The sequence below is a fragment of the Lissotriton helveticus genome, chromosome 9, assembly GCF_964261635.1.
Source record: "Lissotriton helveticus chromosome 9, aLisHel1.1, whole genome shotgun sequence".
NCBI classification, from domain to species: domain Eukaryota; kingdom Metazoa; phylum Chordata; class Amphibia; order Caudata; family Salamandridae; genus Lissotriton; species Lissotriton helveticus.
Genome location: NC_136070.1, coordinates 1,210,042,234 through 1,210,059,979, shown reverse-complemented (window position 1 = coordinate 1,210,059,979; position 17,746 = coordinate 1,210,042,234).

Genomic DNA, 17,746 nt, shown 5'->3' with positions numbered 1-17,746 from the left:
GGTAATTTTAGCACAAGTCTTGCAGCGGCATGCTGCACACTCTGTAGTTTTTTCAAAGTGGCCTTTTTGACCCCTGCCATAAGGCCGTTACAGTAGTCCAAACGGGAAAGTATGAGGGCCACTGCAACCGCCTTTCTAGAATCGGTAGGAAGAAAGTCAAAACATTTCTTTAGAGATTTAATGATACTAAAGCAGCTGCCAGACACATTCCTAACATGATGGTCAAAGGACAGAGAGGAGTCAAAAAAGACCCCTAGGTTTCTGGCTACTTCTACCATACTAGGCGACACAGTGGAGCCTTCTGGCCACCATTTGTTTCGGTTAAAGTTGACATGTTTCCCCATGGGCAATATCTCCGTCTTGTTGGCATTACATTTCAGGTGGTTATCGTCCATCCACAGAAAAACGTCCGTTAGACAATTCTGGAAATTCTGTTCGGCACTGGTGGTGTTTTTATCTAACGATACAATCATTTGTGTATCATCGGCATACGAAGTCACAAATATCCCATACGATTCAATTAGGGTGATGAGAGGCACCATATAGATATTGAATAATATGGACTCAGAATGGAACCTTGTGGAACTCCAGATGTTACCTTTTTTTCCTTTGAAAGGAAGGGACCTAATGAGATGGTTTGTGTTCTCTGGGATAAAAAAGAGTTTAACCAGTCAAGGGCAACCTCTGTAATGCCGCTAATTCTCAGCCTGTCAATCAGAATTTTATGTGAAATGGTATCGAACGCCGCCGATAGGTCTAATAATATCAAGACGGTGTTCTTCCCATCATCCTGTAAGAATTTGATGGAATCAGAGAGTTCAATGAGGGCCGTTTCAGTGGAGTGCCTAGGACGGAAGCCCGACTGCTGAGGATGTAGAATATTGTGTGTTTCAACAAAAATCCTCAGTTCTTGATGGACCATGTATTCTGTTATCTTCCCAAGAACTGGAAGAAGGGATATGGGGCGCAAATTGGAGAGATCAGTGGTACTTTTATTTTGTTTCTTCATAAGCGGTTTAACTATTGCTTTTTTCCAATCCAGAGGGACAATGCCTGAACTGAGTGAGGAGTTGACTATAACATTTATGAAGGGGTTGACAACATCAATTATTTGGTGGAGAATCAGCGGGGGACAGGAGTCAGAGGGCGCTCCTGATTTACAAACCATGATGGCTTCGCGTGTTTGTAGGAGAGACACTGGGGCAAACCTACTAAGCGTATTAGCCGTTGTCCCCATCATTGCATTGGAGCCCTGCAAAGGAGGAGAGGAGATGGGCAGAAAGTCCACCTGAAGAAGTTTAATTTTCTCCTCAAAGTAATCAGCGATCTGATTACAAAAACCTTGAGACGGCGGAATGACAGACTGAAGAGCTTAAGGGTGGGTGAAAGATTTCACTATGGAGAAAACTGTTTTTTGTTTTTGTTGAGCCTCCTTGATAGCTGTAATATAGTGTTCTTTTTTTGCTACTTTGATACTCGCAAAGTATGCATTCCTATGCTTTACATAAAGAGCTCTAGCTGTCGGGTCATAGATTTTCCTCCAATTGCGTTCACTCTTTTTACACAAAAGATGTTTGTCCGCCAGGGACTGGGTGTACCAAGGGGCACTGACCTTTTTCCTTTTCTCCGTTAAGGAGGGAGGCTTTGGGGGAACAAAGTCCTTGATAATATGTCGCAACCAAGTATGGAAGATTTTCGAATCCTGGACCACATCACCAGATAGACTAGGAGACTGCGACTGCAGAGGAGGATTAAGCTTAATGATGGCGGCGACAGCTTTCCAGTTGGGATTGGATGAAGGTTGCTGAATTACCTTTGCCCCTTTCCCAGAATGGGGCACATTAATGCTAAGAGGGATAAAACAATGGTCAGTCCAAATTTGCGGAATAGGCAGATATGTAGCCAGTAAAGGGAAGTTAGAACAGACCCCATCAAGAGTGTGACCTGCACGGTGAGTAGCCTGGGCCACTTGTTGGTGGATTCCAAAGATGTCAAGTGTCTGCTAAAAATTGATTACCTGGGCATCAATTTTAGACTCTAATTGAAGGTTGAAGTCGCCCATGAGTGTAAAGGTAGGATAACGCAACAGCAGTTGACCCAGGGATTCTCCCAGGGACTCCAAAAACATGGTAGCACTACCAGGGGGACGATATATCAAGCCTCCAGTAAAGGACGAAGCCGCATTGAGCCTGATAGAAAAACCCATGCCTTTGGCACCTTTAAGGGGGCCTAGATCAAATGTATGGCATTTCAGTGAGCTTCTGATGACTATGGCTATTCCACCGCCTCTCCCGTTTGACCTGTCCAATCTAAAGATGGCAAAGCCAGGCGGAAGAGCAATTGCCAGGTGGGGGTTGCTGGAGTCATTAAGCCACGTCTCGGTTAAGAAAAGAAAATCTAGGTGGTGGTCAAGGATTAATTCCTTGACATCTTGACTATGGCAGCACATTGACCGTGCATTAATAAGCCCCCCTTTAAAGTTAAGGAAGCTGGTAGGAATGGTCTCTCTTTGAGGACGGCAATCAAATGCGGGCCAAGGCGAGGACCATCTACAGGTTCGACATGAAAAGTGACCCCATACTTGATCCATAGGGATGTGGCACAGACATTTGTTAAGGAGATTGAACCTGCAGAGGTCACCTGAAAGATAAGACAATGAAGGCAAAATGTGTGCAGCATGGCCTGCGCCTGTTGCGTTCGTGGCGCGGTCGGGCACAGACAGGCTCGCCTTTGGCGTGCCACCGGCGCGCCCTCTGCGCTTGCCCGCTGCACGTCCACCACATCCATGCCTAAGTAGGCAGCAGGAAGTGGAGGGGGGAGCCAGCAAAGTGCAACACCCTGGACGACTAGAGCGCTAATCTTCAGGCGGGTCAGGGAAAGTTCCTGTCCCCGCGTTAGCGCTCCAGAAGTCACAGCTAGGGGTCGAAATGAAACACTATGCAGGTGAGGTAGGCAGTGAACAAAGATTTTTTTAAAGTCGAAGTCCTTAGAATTATGGCGCAATAAAATTTAAATAAAATAACAAAATATAATTATTTTAAAAGGCAGAGCCGGAGCAACAGCGCTATAAGCACACAGTAATGACACACAAAAACGCTCACGTAAGGTCCTAATTGCAGGCTTTTTTTGTCTACCTATCTTCTTTTGCCAATGGTCCTTACAGAGTGGAAGTAGAGGTATGTTTCTGTGAAGCACAGTGCACATTGGGGTTCTTACCTTATGTGAAAATAAAGACAAAAATTACATTTCATAGCAATAAATGCAAAGTGAAGAAATTTGAAAATTAAGACCTTTGCGCAGGTATTAATGAAGACACAAAGGACTTAGAAAGTATGTGTGTGGCAGCAGCAGTCTGTAGTGGGAGTACCTGCTAGGCGGTGACGTGAGGAGGGGGAGGGGCAGGGTGGGGGGTAGTAATCTATGGATTACGGAGGTATACAGGTAAGTAAACATGGCAGTAGAGAATCATCAAGAATCCTTCAAAAAGACGACAGCGGACCCAAACTTGAAGGTGCTATATTTTTATTGTGCTGAACCCCGCACCTCCGCCATGACGCGTTTCGAGCCTCAGCGGCCCTTGATCACATGACACGCTATGGAGTGTGCACAGGATATTTAAAGTGACAGTGCTCATTACTGCTGTAAGCGTCATCATCGACATAGAAGTTAATTCAATTCTGGATGTCGCCTTCAATTTTAAAACCAGTTTTGTTTCAAAACACAGAAGCCTATTTACAAAAGCTTAATAATTTTCATTCATAAATAAGACATGGAAAAAAGCGGGAATTAATACTAAAATAGTATTTAAAAAGTCAACCACAGTATCATCCATAATCCCAAATCGCATTAGCTATGTTGTGCATAACTATAAAATACATATAGGGTAGGCAAATAATTAAATTGCCATACCCTATGCACAACCAGTCAAGTGTTATTGTTCTATGCACTTGCTGCCAGTAATTGAACAATTTAACAGCCCCAATGGGCAGTCATTTGATGATGTGCATAAAAGTGCAAAAGTGTGCATGTTTTTTATAGTGCAACTTAAGCTGTGCAAAATTGTGAATGGTGTGCAAAATATGCAATATAAATAAATAATGCCCACTTCAGCAATGCGATGCAGTGCGCGCAACGAAAAACGTTTTATTTATTTAAATGTTTACTTACCTGTATACCTCTGTAATCCATAGTTTACTACCCCAAATTCTGCCCCTCCCCACGTCACCGCCCAACAGGTACTCCCACTACCGACCACGGCTGGTGTGGGGCCGTGATCTACGGCTGCCCGCACCCCCCGCAGGGGGCCTCCCTGAACGGGCTGACCCTTTAGTGGGTCCCTGTGTTGGGGTAGCGTCGGCCCCTGTGCGACCGCTGGACCCTATGCTTTTCCATGATTGCCTTCCATTCAGAGCGAATGGAGGGTAAAACGTGCAATATTACAGTGCTTACAGGTATTCAGAATAATATGTTTGGTGGCGCCAGCTGCCTATCCCCCGTGCAGATTTTGGCCGGCTAGGCACAATTTGAACACAAAACCCCATCATATCCGTGTGCCGGGGTGGCAAGTCTAATTAACTACAGGATCCACCAGTGTTGATTTTAGCACAGTCACTGTGCGTAAGTATGTAGTCAATGAACCTGTGTATGAAGCTGCAGTATACATGGGCTATAACTTTCACCATTGACACACCCTCGTAATGCTCGTAATTATAAACACCAAAGACATGCTCCTTCCTTTGGAGGCAGTACCAAAGAAGCCGTCTTTACCCAGGTCGGGAACATAGTCATTTACTATTATTTTCTCCAAATTAAGCACTCAACGTGTGAAATTTGTGAGGTCCTAGGGCACAGCTGGGCAGGGCCGGCGCTAGGCATGGGCAGCGTGGGCGGCTGCACAGGGCTTCGCACTCAGCCCACCAGCATGGGGCCACGCACTGGTGATGTGTCCTGTTGTTTCCCTGGCTATCTATTTCAAAAAAAGGTGTCGCCTTGCAATTAAGGTCCATTGGAGGGCCCCCCCTCCCCGGGCCTCTCAGGGATGGTATCTGTCTGGAGGCATAGGGGAGGGAGACGCTCCCTCAATTGCAAGGAGACCATTCACAGACACTGTGGGGGGCCCATTGTCCACCATTTTGGCGCCCCCACAGTTTTAACTTTGAGACCACAATCAATTCTCACACCTATCGGACTGAAGCATTCGCTTGCAGGGAGAAACATCTTTCTTGCTCGCTTGTCCTTGGCTCCAAGCAGATTAGGCGCCTACCAAGTTCCGATTGGAAATAACGGTGCACTGCAGTTGGCACTACTGGTTTAACAGTAGGCATAGTGGACGGAGCACTTAGTGCATTGTGCGGTGGGTAATTCTTTACACAGCAACCTACCATACAGTGGGGCCCCTCTGCAGTGTGGGAAGCGAGAGTTCAGCAGGATTTTCCTGGGCCTGATGGGTGGCGCAGGCAACCAATTTGACACAGCCAAAACAAGTTTTCATTAGTGCCGCAAGCACAGTGGCATTGGGGCCTCAGGAGAGCAACTAGCCCCCTGCACCCTGAGTAGGTACAGTGCGACCCACCTTGATGGGAAGTGGATTCCACTTGTGCATTAGCGACCATGAAGACAAATACATAGGGGCACTGCCCACACTGAAGTGGGTCAAGATCACACAAAGTAGGTGATGAGAGATTGCGGTGTCAGTCACATGTCGATTTATACTGGGAAAAGAAGTAAGGTGGGCTTGATATCTCTGGCTTCTACCTGCATTGGCACATCATGTCAGGAGTGATGGTAAAATAATTTTGCACTACAGGCAGGAAAGGTTAACACCCATCCACACCAAGCCGATTGGTAGGTCATCCTGGGCCGCAGATGCACAGCCCAGTATCCGGCCACTGTTGTGGTCAGTAGGAGTCCGCCAACTGACCATTGGAGTCACTTTCCCTGTCTTTGAATTGGGGACAACTTTGCTCCAGTGGGACACTACAGACAAAGCCTTTCCTTGCTAACCCAAGGTGCAATAGGTGCAGTCCAGTTTTTGGTGCAGCCTCTTTTTGCTCAGTCCATGGACTATCAGGGTAGTCCTTCTTTGGTCAGCTTCCCTGTACAGATGTGATCTGAGGTCTGGGTGACAGTGGTGCCACTTTTATTGGCAATTCTTACCCAAGGAAGTGCAGCGAATACTAGCCAATGGGCTACCATGTCCCCTCGCACCTAGTGAGGACTTCCTATGAAGAGTGGCATTTAGCTAGCCCAAAATGCATCATTCAGCCCACTCCCAACATGGAAGAGTGTGAATACGAGGAGGCTATACTGCCACAGAAAAAGTGGTTTGACAACAGCTTCTTGACAACAGCGCCTTCCTCTCCATCCAAGATGCATGATGCAAGTCTGTCTGTCTGTCTGTCTGTCTGTTTGTCTGTCTGTCTGCTAAAAACAAAAGAACATGCCCGGTAGTGTGTGACTACCATTTGCCCTTCAAAGGTGGCTTCACTTTTGAAGCTTACCATTTGGGCTTACACCCCATTTGGCCTTCTTGCCAGGAGGAGGTCCCACCTCTTCCAATGGCAGCCACTTTGTGTCCTTCCTGAGAGTCATTCACACCTTTCCCCAGGAGGACATAAGGGTGTTTCGAGGATAACAGCTTTTATGCAACTGTAAACGGTCACAGGAAAGCTTTGAGCAACAAATAGGCAACTTTCTAAAGTTGCCATTTGTATAAAAATTACATTGAGCAACAAGCTAAATTTAATGTAATTTTTATCTCAGTTTTAATGCCCTCAATGGTAGGTTTGCAGAGGGCAACTCACCTGCATCTTCATTCCACTCCATTACTATCAGCTCTACACTTTATTACACTTTTGTTACCCTCTCACTATTCCACTGGTCCATTCATTCTACTTAGGGCACAAAGTGGCACCATGTTTACTGTTAATTTCTAGTGAATCAAGTACTCACAATCCTCCTTTTGGGACCTGTCAATGTCGGCGAAGGATTTGCTACAAGGATTTCGGGCAATACCAACTTGCGCTATAAAAAGGTGGGGGTGCTTCACCAAATGGCTGGCAGTTACTTTTGCTTCTCCACTCAAACTAAGCACTCACCAAATACTCACTGGACAGGCCAGCATTCCCAGGGCCCAACTAACAAAACTGCAGTAATTCAAAAGGGAATTAAATAGCACCCTAAGACCTCAATGCTGTAAACCGGTTGACATTGGTCTTCAAACAATGCTAATACTTTACAAAGCCTCACTCAAGAAGCTGAAGTGGGCTATCAACAGGTCCCAGGAAGACGAGCTATGGGCGAAACTGTGTTCGGACATTAAGCATAAAAACTGCTGACGGTTCTTTGTGACGGTCAATAAATTAGTGAACCTAGCGCATGGAGGAGTTACTTCACACATACCTGAGGGAACCTGGGCAACATTTTTGAGCAACCATTTCAACCACCAATCGGCCAGAAGTGCCTTGCACCAAACATCAACAGGAACTCTTAACAGCACCATCCAATAACACATATTCAAAGGCAGTTAGTATAGCACCAACTTCATCTCAACCCCCAGCAGGTGAAGAGAATGCCTCAACATTGTCACACATTAAACTTATCAGACACCAAATTGCAAAAGGCAGAAGAGGGGGGCCCCGGGCCCTAACAGCATCGCCCCTGCCCTCTACAAGCAAGATGCAAAGCACTGGGTGAATACATTGGAACCAGACTTCTCCCAAATTAAAGTTATGGGTGTATTGCCAGCCTCATGGAGATGCTCTATAATTTCACCCATCTTTAAAAGTGGATGCAAATCCTTGCAAAAACAATACTGTTTGGTCACCCTTATCGACAACAAGGCTAAATATTTTGCTGGGACATAGTTAGACGAATTAACATTCTGGACATCCAACAACACCATAATTCCATTGAACAGGACAGGGCTTTTGTAGTAAGTAGACACCATACAATACTGGAAAGCTTGAAGTAGGCTTTAATGTAATCACAGGTGCTGCGAACAGCCACTGTCACCGCATATTCAAAGCACTATAGTACATGATCTAATGAGGAATGCTCGCAGTCAGAACATCATGGCACAAACATTCTGAACAAGAGGAAAGACCACTACATTATCCTCCTCCTCATAAATAGAAAAGACAAAAGAAGAATGAAAATAGAACAAGGTAAAAAGAAGAGAATTAGAATAAAGGAATAAGAAAGAAAAGAAAACATTATACAATTTAATGATACTTAGCAGGAATAAATTGTTGCCGGCAACTTCTTCGTAAGCCAACCATTGAAGGAAGAGAAGAGGAAATATCCTCAGGTCGACCACAGTGTGAACTTTGATCAGCTTGACCACATTGTGAACTCTGTTCAGCTCGACCAGACTGTGAATCTTGGTTTACAGAACGTCCAGTGATTTTTACAACTCTAGAGACATTCCACCAATTCTTATAATTAACTCTAACAGGGTTACCACAAGCTTTGTCCACAATGAAAGGTTCAGAATACTTTGAGCTTCCTTTTTTACTGTGAACAGGAATTTTCATGCATACTACATCACCAACAACAAATTGTTGTGGAACAGATTTCTTCCTGGCATCAAAATATGATTTCTGGCAAAATTGTACTTGAGACACATTGTCTCTCACAAACTGATCCACATCACTCACAGAATACATCTTTACCCACTTTGACATCCATCCAGGACAAATCTTATAACACGGTTTTCTCCCTCGCAGGAGTTCATAGGGATATACCTAGACCTTCTAGTCCCGCCCAACTATCTCATCGTAAGGTTGGACAGGCAATCTAAAAAAATAGGGGGTGGCATTGCCTGCATCTACCGCTCCAACCTCCTTATCAAGGAAATCTGGCAGAGCCTACTGATTCCCGCGAATATCTTGCCTTATCTCTCTGCAACAACACCTCCCTTCAGTGCAGGCTGCACATCTTTTACCACCCCGCAGGCAAGAATGACACCTTCATAGACTACCTCATGGAAATCATCACAGCCAAGGCCTCTCAGAATGCCATTGACATTTTCTTGGCGACTTCAACTTGCACTGGAACGACCCCAAGGACCCACAGGTAAACGCCATCAGAGACTTCCTGGCCGACCAAGCCCTTACCCAAGCCTGCTCCCTCCCTACTCACTCAAAAGGGGCCACTTTAGACTGGATCATGTCCAAGAAATCTGCGGTCAAACTCATTTCCATAGATCCCTGCGACTGGTCTGACCACCACCCTATCACCTTCTGTCTTCCTGGCACTCACAAGACATGGACACCGCCACCGGTGATCCCCAAAACATGGATCAGGGACACCAAGAACCTGGGTCACGAGAAATTGGCTGCCCGCTGTGCAACTGACCTCCCCCATATCACCTCAGTCGACAACCTCACTGATCATTATTCCACAACGATAGCCAACATAATCGATGACCTTTCCCTGCTAAAACTAAAATGATCACAGATCAAAGACAGGAACCCCTGGTTCAATGGATCCCTTAACAATGAGAGGAGGTCCCTCCGACAAACAGAACAAAACTGTAAAAAGAATCCTACCGCCGACCATCTTAAACTTCTCCGTCTGTCCAGAAACGCCTACAACAAAAAAATCATTAATTCTAAAAAAGAATTCTTCAGACCTGAACTGGATAACGCTAAGAATAGACCTCGCAAATTATTCGAGTTGGTCAAACACCAATCAAACAAACTTGCTAAATCATCCAAAGAAACCCCTATTTCTACAATCCCATGTGAGCAATGCACCTCCTTCTTCTGTGATAAAATCTCTGCCCTAGGAAAAGAACTCATATCTGCTACCAACTCCCAATCCCCTCCTGGTTCTCATCCCGACTCAGCGCTGCCCTCCAAGACCTCCCTCAAAAACCAAGCTTCATGGTCCAACTTCAAAGTCTATGATGAACACTCAATCTCAAAAACTCTTTCCTCCTTAAGCCCCAACAATCATTTCAATGACCCTCTCCCTTCAAACTGCCTTGCCTCTGTTCCTCAGGCTATCATCCCTTCTTGGACGACTATATTCAACTCCTCTCTCCTACAGGGATCAATTCCTGACTCTCTCAAAGCCGGCCAGGTGGTACCCATCCTAAAAAAAAACACCGTAGATCCTGCCTCTCCTGACAATTACAGACCTATCTCTAACATCCCTCTCCTAGCTAAAGTGCTGGAGAAATGTGTACAGCAACAGTTAAGCCAACGCATCTCCAACTTCCACCTTCTAGATGACTTGCAATCTGGTTTCAGACCTGGGCACAGCACGGAAACCACTCTCCTCCACATTGTCGATGATGCCCTTCAAGCCCTTGACCAAGGCAAAACCTGCCTCTTGATCCTCCTTGACCTATCCTCGGCTTTTGACACGGTTAACCACAAAATTCTCCTGAATCGCCTCAAACTAAGGATGGGCCGGGATGGCACCGTTCTGGCTTGCTTCCGATCCTTCCTCCAGAACCGCTCGCAGAGAGTCCTGATCAACGGCAACCTATCCGCCTCCTCTCCAATCACAGTTGGAGTCCCCCAAGGATCAACCTTATCCCCTACCCTTTTCAATCTGTACCTCGAACCGCTCTCAGAGGTGCTGCGCACTGCCAATATCTCCTACCACATGTATGCCGACGACACACAGCTTTACATCAATATCTCTTCTCCAGAGGATTTCCATTCCCTGAATGAGGCTTTGAAACTTACGGTTCACTAGCTCACATCCAACCAGCTTAAACTCAACGCCAAAAAAACTGAGTTCCTCTTAATCTCGCCACCCAACGCAAATACAGACATTCAAGCCTGGACCAAGACTATCACAGCGCTAAACTGCTCTCCTACCATTGTGGACTCTGCTAAGTCCTTGGGAATTACCTTAGACGGCAACCTGAACATGCGGGCCATATCAACGCGATGGCCAAAACCGCCAGATTTCACCTGAACTACCTACGAAACTTGAAACCTTTCCTCGACCCTCCTGATCTAAAATCGGCTATCCAGGCCTTAGTCATCTCTCGACTAGAATATGGCTGCTCCACTCTGGCAGGCCTGCCCAATATCTCTCTGGCACCCTTGAAAGCCTGCCTAAACGCCGCAGCCAGACTCCTAACTGGCTCTAAGAAGTTTGACCACATCTCTCCCCACCTTAAAGCTCTGAACTGGCTTCCTCTTGAGGCCAGAATACAATTTAAACTGGCTTGCATCGCCCACAAGGCTCTCTATTCCAAGTCCCCTGCTTTTCTCGCACAGAAACTTGTATTATCCGGAGGAATCAGAAACTCCCGGTCCACCAAAGCACTTTTGCTCCAAACCGCACGCTTCAAGAAAAAAAGAACATACAATTGGGCCGTCTTTGGGGCCGCCCCAAGAATATGGAACTCACTCCCACCCGCCATTAGAGAATACCGTATCTAGCCCACATCAAAAATGAGACCAAATCTTTCCTAATGGGCAAATTCCTCTCCTAAAGCTCACGCTACAATCACCCCCTCAACCTGACTTTACCTATCATCACTGCACTATTCCTTTGCCGCCTTCCCCTATGTTACCCACCCTGCATTTTGAACAATCCTTCTGGGTGATGAGACTGCTTTTCCATTGTATTGCATCGAGTGTTTTGTTTTTACCATATACTGTGTCTATTTGTTCCCTTATCGCCGGACTCTCCTCCCCCCTTTGTTCTGTATCCCACCTTATACTACTGTAAAGCGCTCTGATACCCTCACGGGTCTGGTTCGCACTCTATAAAACACTAAATAAATAAATAAAACTGAATAAAATAACATGGCTCTCACAGCATTTTGGACATTACATTGCTCTGCCAGCGCCCACTGTACACAGTTATTAAGAATCCTATTCATTCGTTCCACCAAATCATTTGTTTGTGGATGATAGAGCGTACTTCTGGAATATGAAATACCTCCTTGGTGCAAAAAATATTCAAACTCCAAACTAACAAACTGCACACCATTGTCACTTACAACAGTGGAGGGAAAACCTTCACGCAAGAATAGATCTTTTAAAAAATCAATCACATTCCTAGAATTAGGTTCACTAATGAAACGAAGCTCAGGCCATTTTTAATAATAATCAATGACCACAATTCCAAATCTTGAAGAAAGAGGAAGCATGTTGAAAGGTCAAACCAGTTCAATACCAATCTTCTCCCAGGGCATATTGGGCAAATCTATGGGTTGAAGAGGAGGAGAACTGACTTTGAAACTCTTCTCAGAGTTGGAACATATAACACACTCACCAACAAACACATCAACACCTTTGTCCATTTGAGGCCACCAGAAATATTCGCGCAATCTTCTTTTTGTAAAGGTGTTACCCAAGTGTCCTTCATGTGCACCCTTTATCAAACTAGTTCTGATCACTTCAGGAGGAACCAATCTATCACCACGCACCAAAAGACCATTGTTAGACCTGGCACCATTGGCGTGGGTCTTCCTTCCATTTTTGCTGTTGCCTCATGTATTTATGCTGGTATTAGATGCTTTGGGCACTGTGCCACTGCTATCCAGTGCCCCAGTGCAAGTGCTCCATATTGTAAATTGATGTATGGATTAGTTATTCCATGTTTGGCTATTTTGGTTTACTTGTCAGACCCTAGTCTAGCGCACTGAGTGTGCCAGGGCATGTAATCCAGATGCTGCTGGTGGGCCTGCAGCACTGGTTGTGCCACCCGCAGAAGCAGACTTGTAAAATGTGTCTAAGGTCTGCCATTGCAGAGCCTGCATGCAGTCTGGTACTGTCATGCTGACTGGGCAAGTGCACCCACTTCCCAGTCCCTAAAACCTTCCCTTTTCTTCATATCAGTCACCCCTATGGTAGGCCCAAGGGCCGGGTGCATTGTAAGTATACGGTAGGTCAAGCCCTGATGTGTGTGTGTGGTATGTCCTAATAGTGAATTAGAGCCATTTTCGTTTTTCACTATTGCAAGGCTACCCGTTCTCCATAGGCCAGAATGGGCTGTTAGAGTTATTACATTTTATAATCCTAACAGACTCAGAGAACATGGTAGAAATTGGAGTTTAGTATGCCTGAACTCAGAATAATAAAATACATCTTTTAGTAAAGTTTATTTTAATATTCTGTGTTTGCAAATACCACTTTTAGAAAGTAGGTATTTGCTTGTCTAACCATTCAAACCTGCCTCTGCTTGGTTGTGTATTCCTATGTCTGGTTTTGAGAGAGACAGGGCTGGGGAATTCCAGTAGACAGGCTGAGTCACCCTGTGGTGAATAGAGAGATCTGCATCTAGATGGGAGGAGGAGTTGCACCTGAACCTTGGATAGGGCTTTGCCTGCCTTCCACATTGATGGCTCCACCCCCTGGGGAGCGGCTGATGTCTCTGCCCTGCACACTGCAAGAAGAGAAGGAGTCCTGTAAACAAAGTGCTACAGGACTGTGCATGCCTTCCACAATGCTGGCTCCACCTCCTGTGGGGCGTCTGATGTTTCTGCCCTGCACTGTGAAAGGAAAGGAGAAATCTGGTAAACAGAGTGCTTCAGAACTGGTTTGGACTGGGCAAAGGCCCCTCTCCCCTCAGAGAACAAAGGATTTGGGCGTATAAATATTGGGACCCTGATCCCATGAAATTAGATCACTTTGGACTACAAGAAGAAACGTTTACTAAGGAGAGGAACCTAAAAAAACTGAGGAGAGACTATTCCCAAGCTGAAGTGCTGCTTGGGGGATTGGCCTGCAGTGGTTGCCTTACTGCCAAAGGAAGGAAAAAGGAACTTTGTGTACTTTGCTTTCAACTTGTGAAGGATCTCCAAGGGCTTTGAAAAGAGCTTGCCTCCTGCTGAAGTCTTAGGGACAACAGACTTCAACCCCCAGCTCCCCGGAGTTCTTGTGGAAGTGCCTGCTGCTGTTTTGAGCCTTCTGAGGAACTATGTGTCGCAAGGAGCTGGAAGCGCGACTCAATGAGAAGAGCGTGTCGCCATCCCTGGGCCTGCCATTGCAACTCCGAAGGAGGGTGTCGCCACTGGAACTGTCGCACTGCACCGCATCGGAGAGAAGCGTGCCGCAACGAAGAGGAAGCGTGTCGCTGCTGCTGCCGTCGCAACTCCGAAGAAGGAGGGTGTCGTCGCTGTAGTTGTCGCACTGCACTGCATCAGGAGAAGAATCTCGCAACGAGGTCGGAGCGTGTCGCCGTCGCTGTGCCTGCCGTTGCAACTCCGAAGCAGGAGGGTGTCACCGCTGGAACTGTCGCATTGCACCGCATCGACCAAGAGCACCTCGCATCCCCGAGAAGCGTGCCACCGTCGGAGCTGCTGCCGTCGCATCTTGGATATTGCCACTGTAGTTGTCGCATTAAGCGGAAGCTTCACGCATCGTGGAGAAGAGCGTCGCCGCTGGAGCTGTTGCCGTCGCATCGTAAGGGTGTCGCCGCTGCAGTCCACGCATCAAACTGAGGACTCCTCGCATCCCCGAGAAGCGTGCCGCATCTGGAAGACCTTCACGTCTTTATTTCTTGGTCTCTGAACTTTGCCGCATTTCCCATCGCAGCGACATTACTTGTCGTGGAAGCGCAACGCAACATAAGGTACATTGACACAGAGTGTTGCATCTAAGAAGTGTACTGAACTAAGCCTAAATGTACCATCTTAAAGTAATCATAGTGTGTATTCTTGTTGTTTATGGTCTTGTGGTAACTCTATATAAAGTCTACTTATTTTTTATATAAAACCTGTGTGGTGTCCATTTGTATTGTTGTCACTGGGTTACTGTATATGGTCACAACTGCTTAACTTACAACGCCTCTGAAATAAGCCTTGACTGCTCGCGCCATGCAGCCTAGAGGGTGAGCAGGGGTTATTTTAGGAGTGTAATCCCCCTTGTCCTGACTAGAGGAGAGGGTCCCTATTTGTCACAAGTACCTACCTGTGCCAACCAGAGACCCCCAAATCTAACAACCATCTTCCAGAGAAAGTTCTAATGAGACTTTAACAAAAGTCTGCAGAGAATAGTGTGCATTCTTCTCCTTTGGCCAACCATTTTTCACGTAATTAATAACTTCACAAAGTAACACATGCTTGGATAGTTCATCCCTTCATTCTGTTTCATTCACACCACACATATCATCCAGTACCAGGGAAGCAACAAAACAATCATGATCATCATCAATGACTTCACTCTCTCCCTCAACAGGATACCTGGAAAAATAATCAGCTTTTACATTCTTGTTTCCAGGAATGTATGAAATCTCAAAGTCAAACTGCAACAGTTTAGTAGATAATCGAGCAATCCTTGGAGTATGCTCCTTTAATTTATCTCCTGAGAGAATGGATACTAGAGGACGGTGATCTACGCGCAACTGGAAGTGTTTGCCCCAGACATATTGACTAAACTTCCTTATTGCCCACCAACACGCCAATAACTCTCTTTCAATCACAGCAAAATTCAATTCAGATCCACGTAGCACTCTAGAAGCATAACCCAACGTATGCTCAGTCATGTTAATACTCTGAGTGAGAACGGCCCCTAGGCCAAGACCACTGGTATCCACCGTAATCGTGCACATTGCATTAGGGTCAAAAGGTTTAAGTACCTTAGGGCTAATTAATTGATGTTTAATTCATTCAAACACTTCCTGACAACATTCATCCCGGAGGAAAGAAGCATTCTTCTTTAACATGTTAGACAAAGGTTGAACTCTAGATGCATAGTCCGGTATGAAAGGTGAGTAAAACCCGCACAGTCCAATAAATGACTTAAGACCAATCTTGTCTTTGGGAGCAGGACTGTCGACAATAGCTTTAACAAGACCTGGTCTTGGCTCAACACCATGTTCAGAAAGCACATGCCCCATATATTCAACTTTTTGTACTCTGAATACACATTTTCTCTTTTTAAGAACACCTCCTTCTTGTAAAACCGCTAGAACACGAAACATGGTTTCGTCATGTGAGTCACTTGACTTTCCGTGAACAAAGACATTGTCTTGGAAAATGACGACACCCTCTATTCCTTTAAGCAAGTTAGACATAATTCTTTGAAAAACTGCTGCCGCAGAGGCCAACCCAAGTGGCATGTGGCAGTATTGGAAAGAAACAATAGGTGAAGCGAATGCAGTCAGATCCCTAGAAGAGGGGTCCAAAACCACCTGGTGGTAAGCTGATGCCAAATCTAATTTGCTAAACGACTTTGAACCATTAATCAACGATAACATATGAGGAATCTTTGGAAGGGGTTGGGAGTCTATCCAAATATTTTTGTTTAGACTGCGTAAGTCAACACAAACGCGAAGTTCGCCATTTGTTTTCTTCGCGACGACTAATGGGGAAAGCCACAGGGACGATTTAATAGGCTCAATAATTCCTTTCTTGCAGAGACTGTTTAGTTCTTGTTCCAATTGATCCCTACCACTAAATGGAACATTTCTAAGCTTGTACTTAACAGGTATGACATCATCCTTGACTTTGATAACATGAGTAAATCCTTTAATTTGCCCAAGACCCTCGTGAAAAACAGAAGGGTAGTGCTCAGTCAATTTATCTACAAAGTCATTCGAACGAAGAATGGAAACTTGATCCTTTGAGCCTGTTCTAAGTACCATCTTGAATAAACCCTGAATGTGGACCGACCTTGTTCCGTGGGTTCAGCAGTCACCTGGAGATCGTCGCCATTAATATTGTAGTAAGTAGACACCATACGATGCTGGAAAGCTTGAAGTAGGCTTTAATTTAATCACAGGTGCGGCGCAGCTGCCGGCTCCATAAACAACCAAACAACAACTGTCACCACATATTCAAAGCACAATAGTACATGTTCTAATGAGGAATGCTTGCAGTCAGAACATCATGGAGCAAACATACTGAACGAGAGGAAAGACCACTACAGTTTTCTAAGCTGACAAGCACGAATACTAACATCATGGCCATTTCACTTCTTACTGATGCAGCAAAAAGCTCCAGGATACCTGTTCACCTCTGCTTTATGGACTACAGGGCAGCTTTAGATCTTGTGGACCGGGGCAAACTCTGGAGCAAGTTGGCACTTTGGAAAATCCCTTAGGCCCTACAGGACATGCTTATACTGCTTCACACAGAGATGTGGGTTCAGGTCAAGCTGAACATCAGAATAAACCTCTCCAGAAAAATACCAAGAACAAAAAGGGCTGAAGCAGGGGTGTGTTCTCGCGCATACCCTATTTAACCGTTTTTTGACTGACCTGATGCGAGGCTGAACACCTGTAACTCCCATGCCCCAAAACTAGGGAGCATTTTACTCTCTGGCTTCCTATATGCTGATGATGTGGTCCTGGTGGACGGACTGAATATCAACAATGAAAAAATGATACTATGATGATTATTATCAATAAATACACTGTCCTGGCATTGGGCCAATTCATGGATTCAGACAGCAAGAATATAAATAAAATAGCATTTTGGAAGCTATAGAACGGGGAGGGGAGTGCTCTATTCGTAGTTTTTATGCTATTTTGGCAGAGCTGAAGGTGGACGATATTGGAAAGTATGAAAATAAATGGGCAGTAAAGTTAGGAATTCAAGGTCGACACTTCTTGGATTCACTGGAACTGGGATGTACAGTCCTTTGCTCAGCCCCGCTCCAATCCCAACATTATAAAACACTATACCAACTATACTATACCCCGGCTCGTATTGCACAGTGGGGAGGAACTACAGGGATTACTTGTCCACGCTGTAGTGAGCCAGCAGCGGATAACATACATATATTCGCTGCTTGCCCTCAATTACGAATTTTGCTGAAAGGTATGG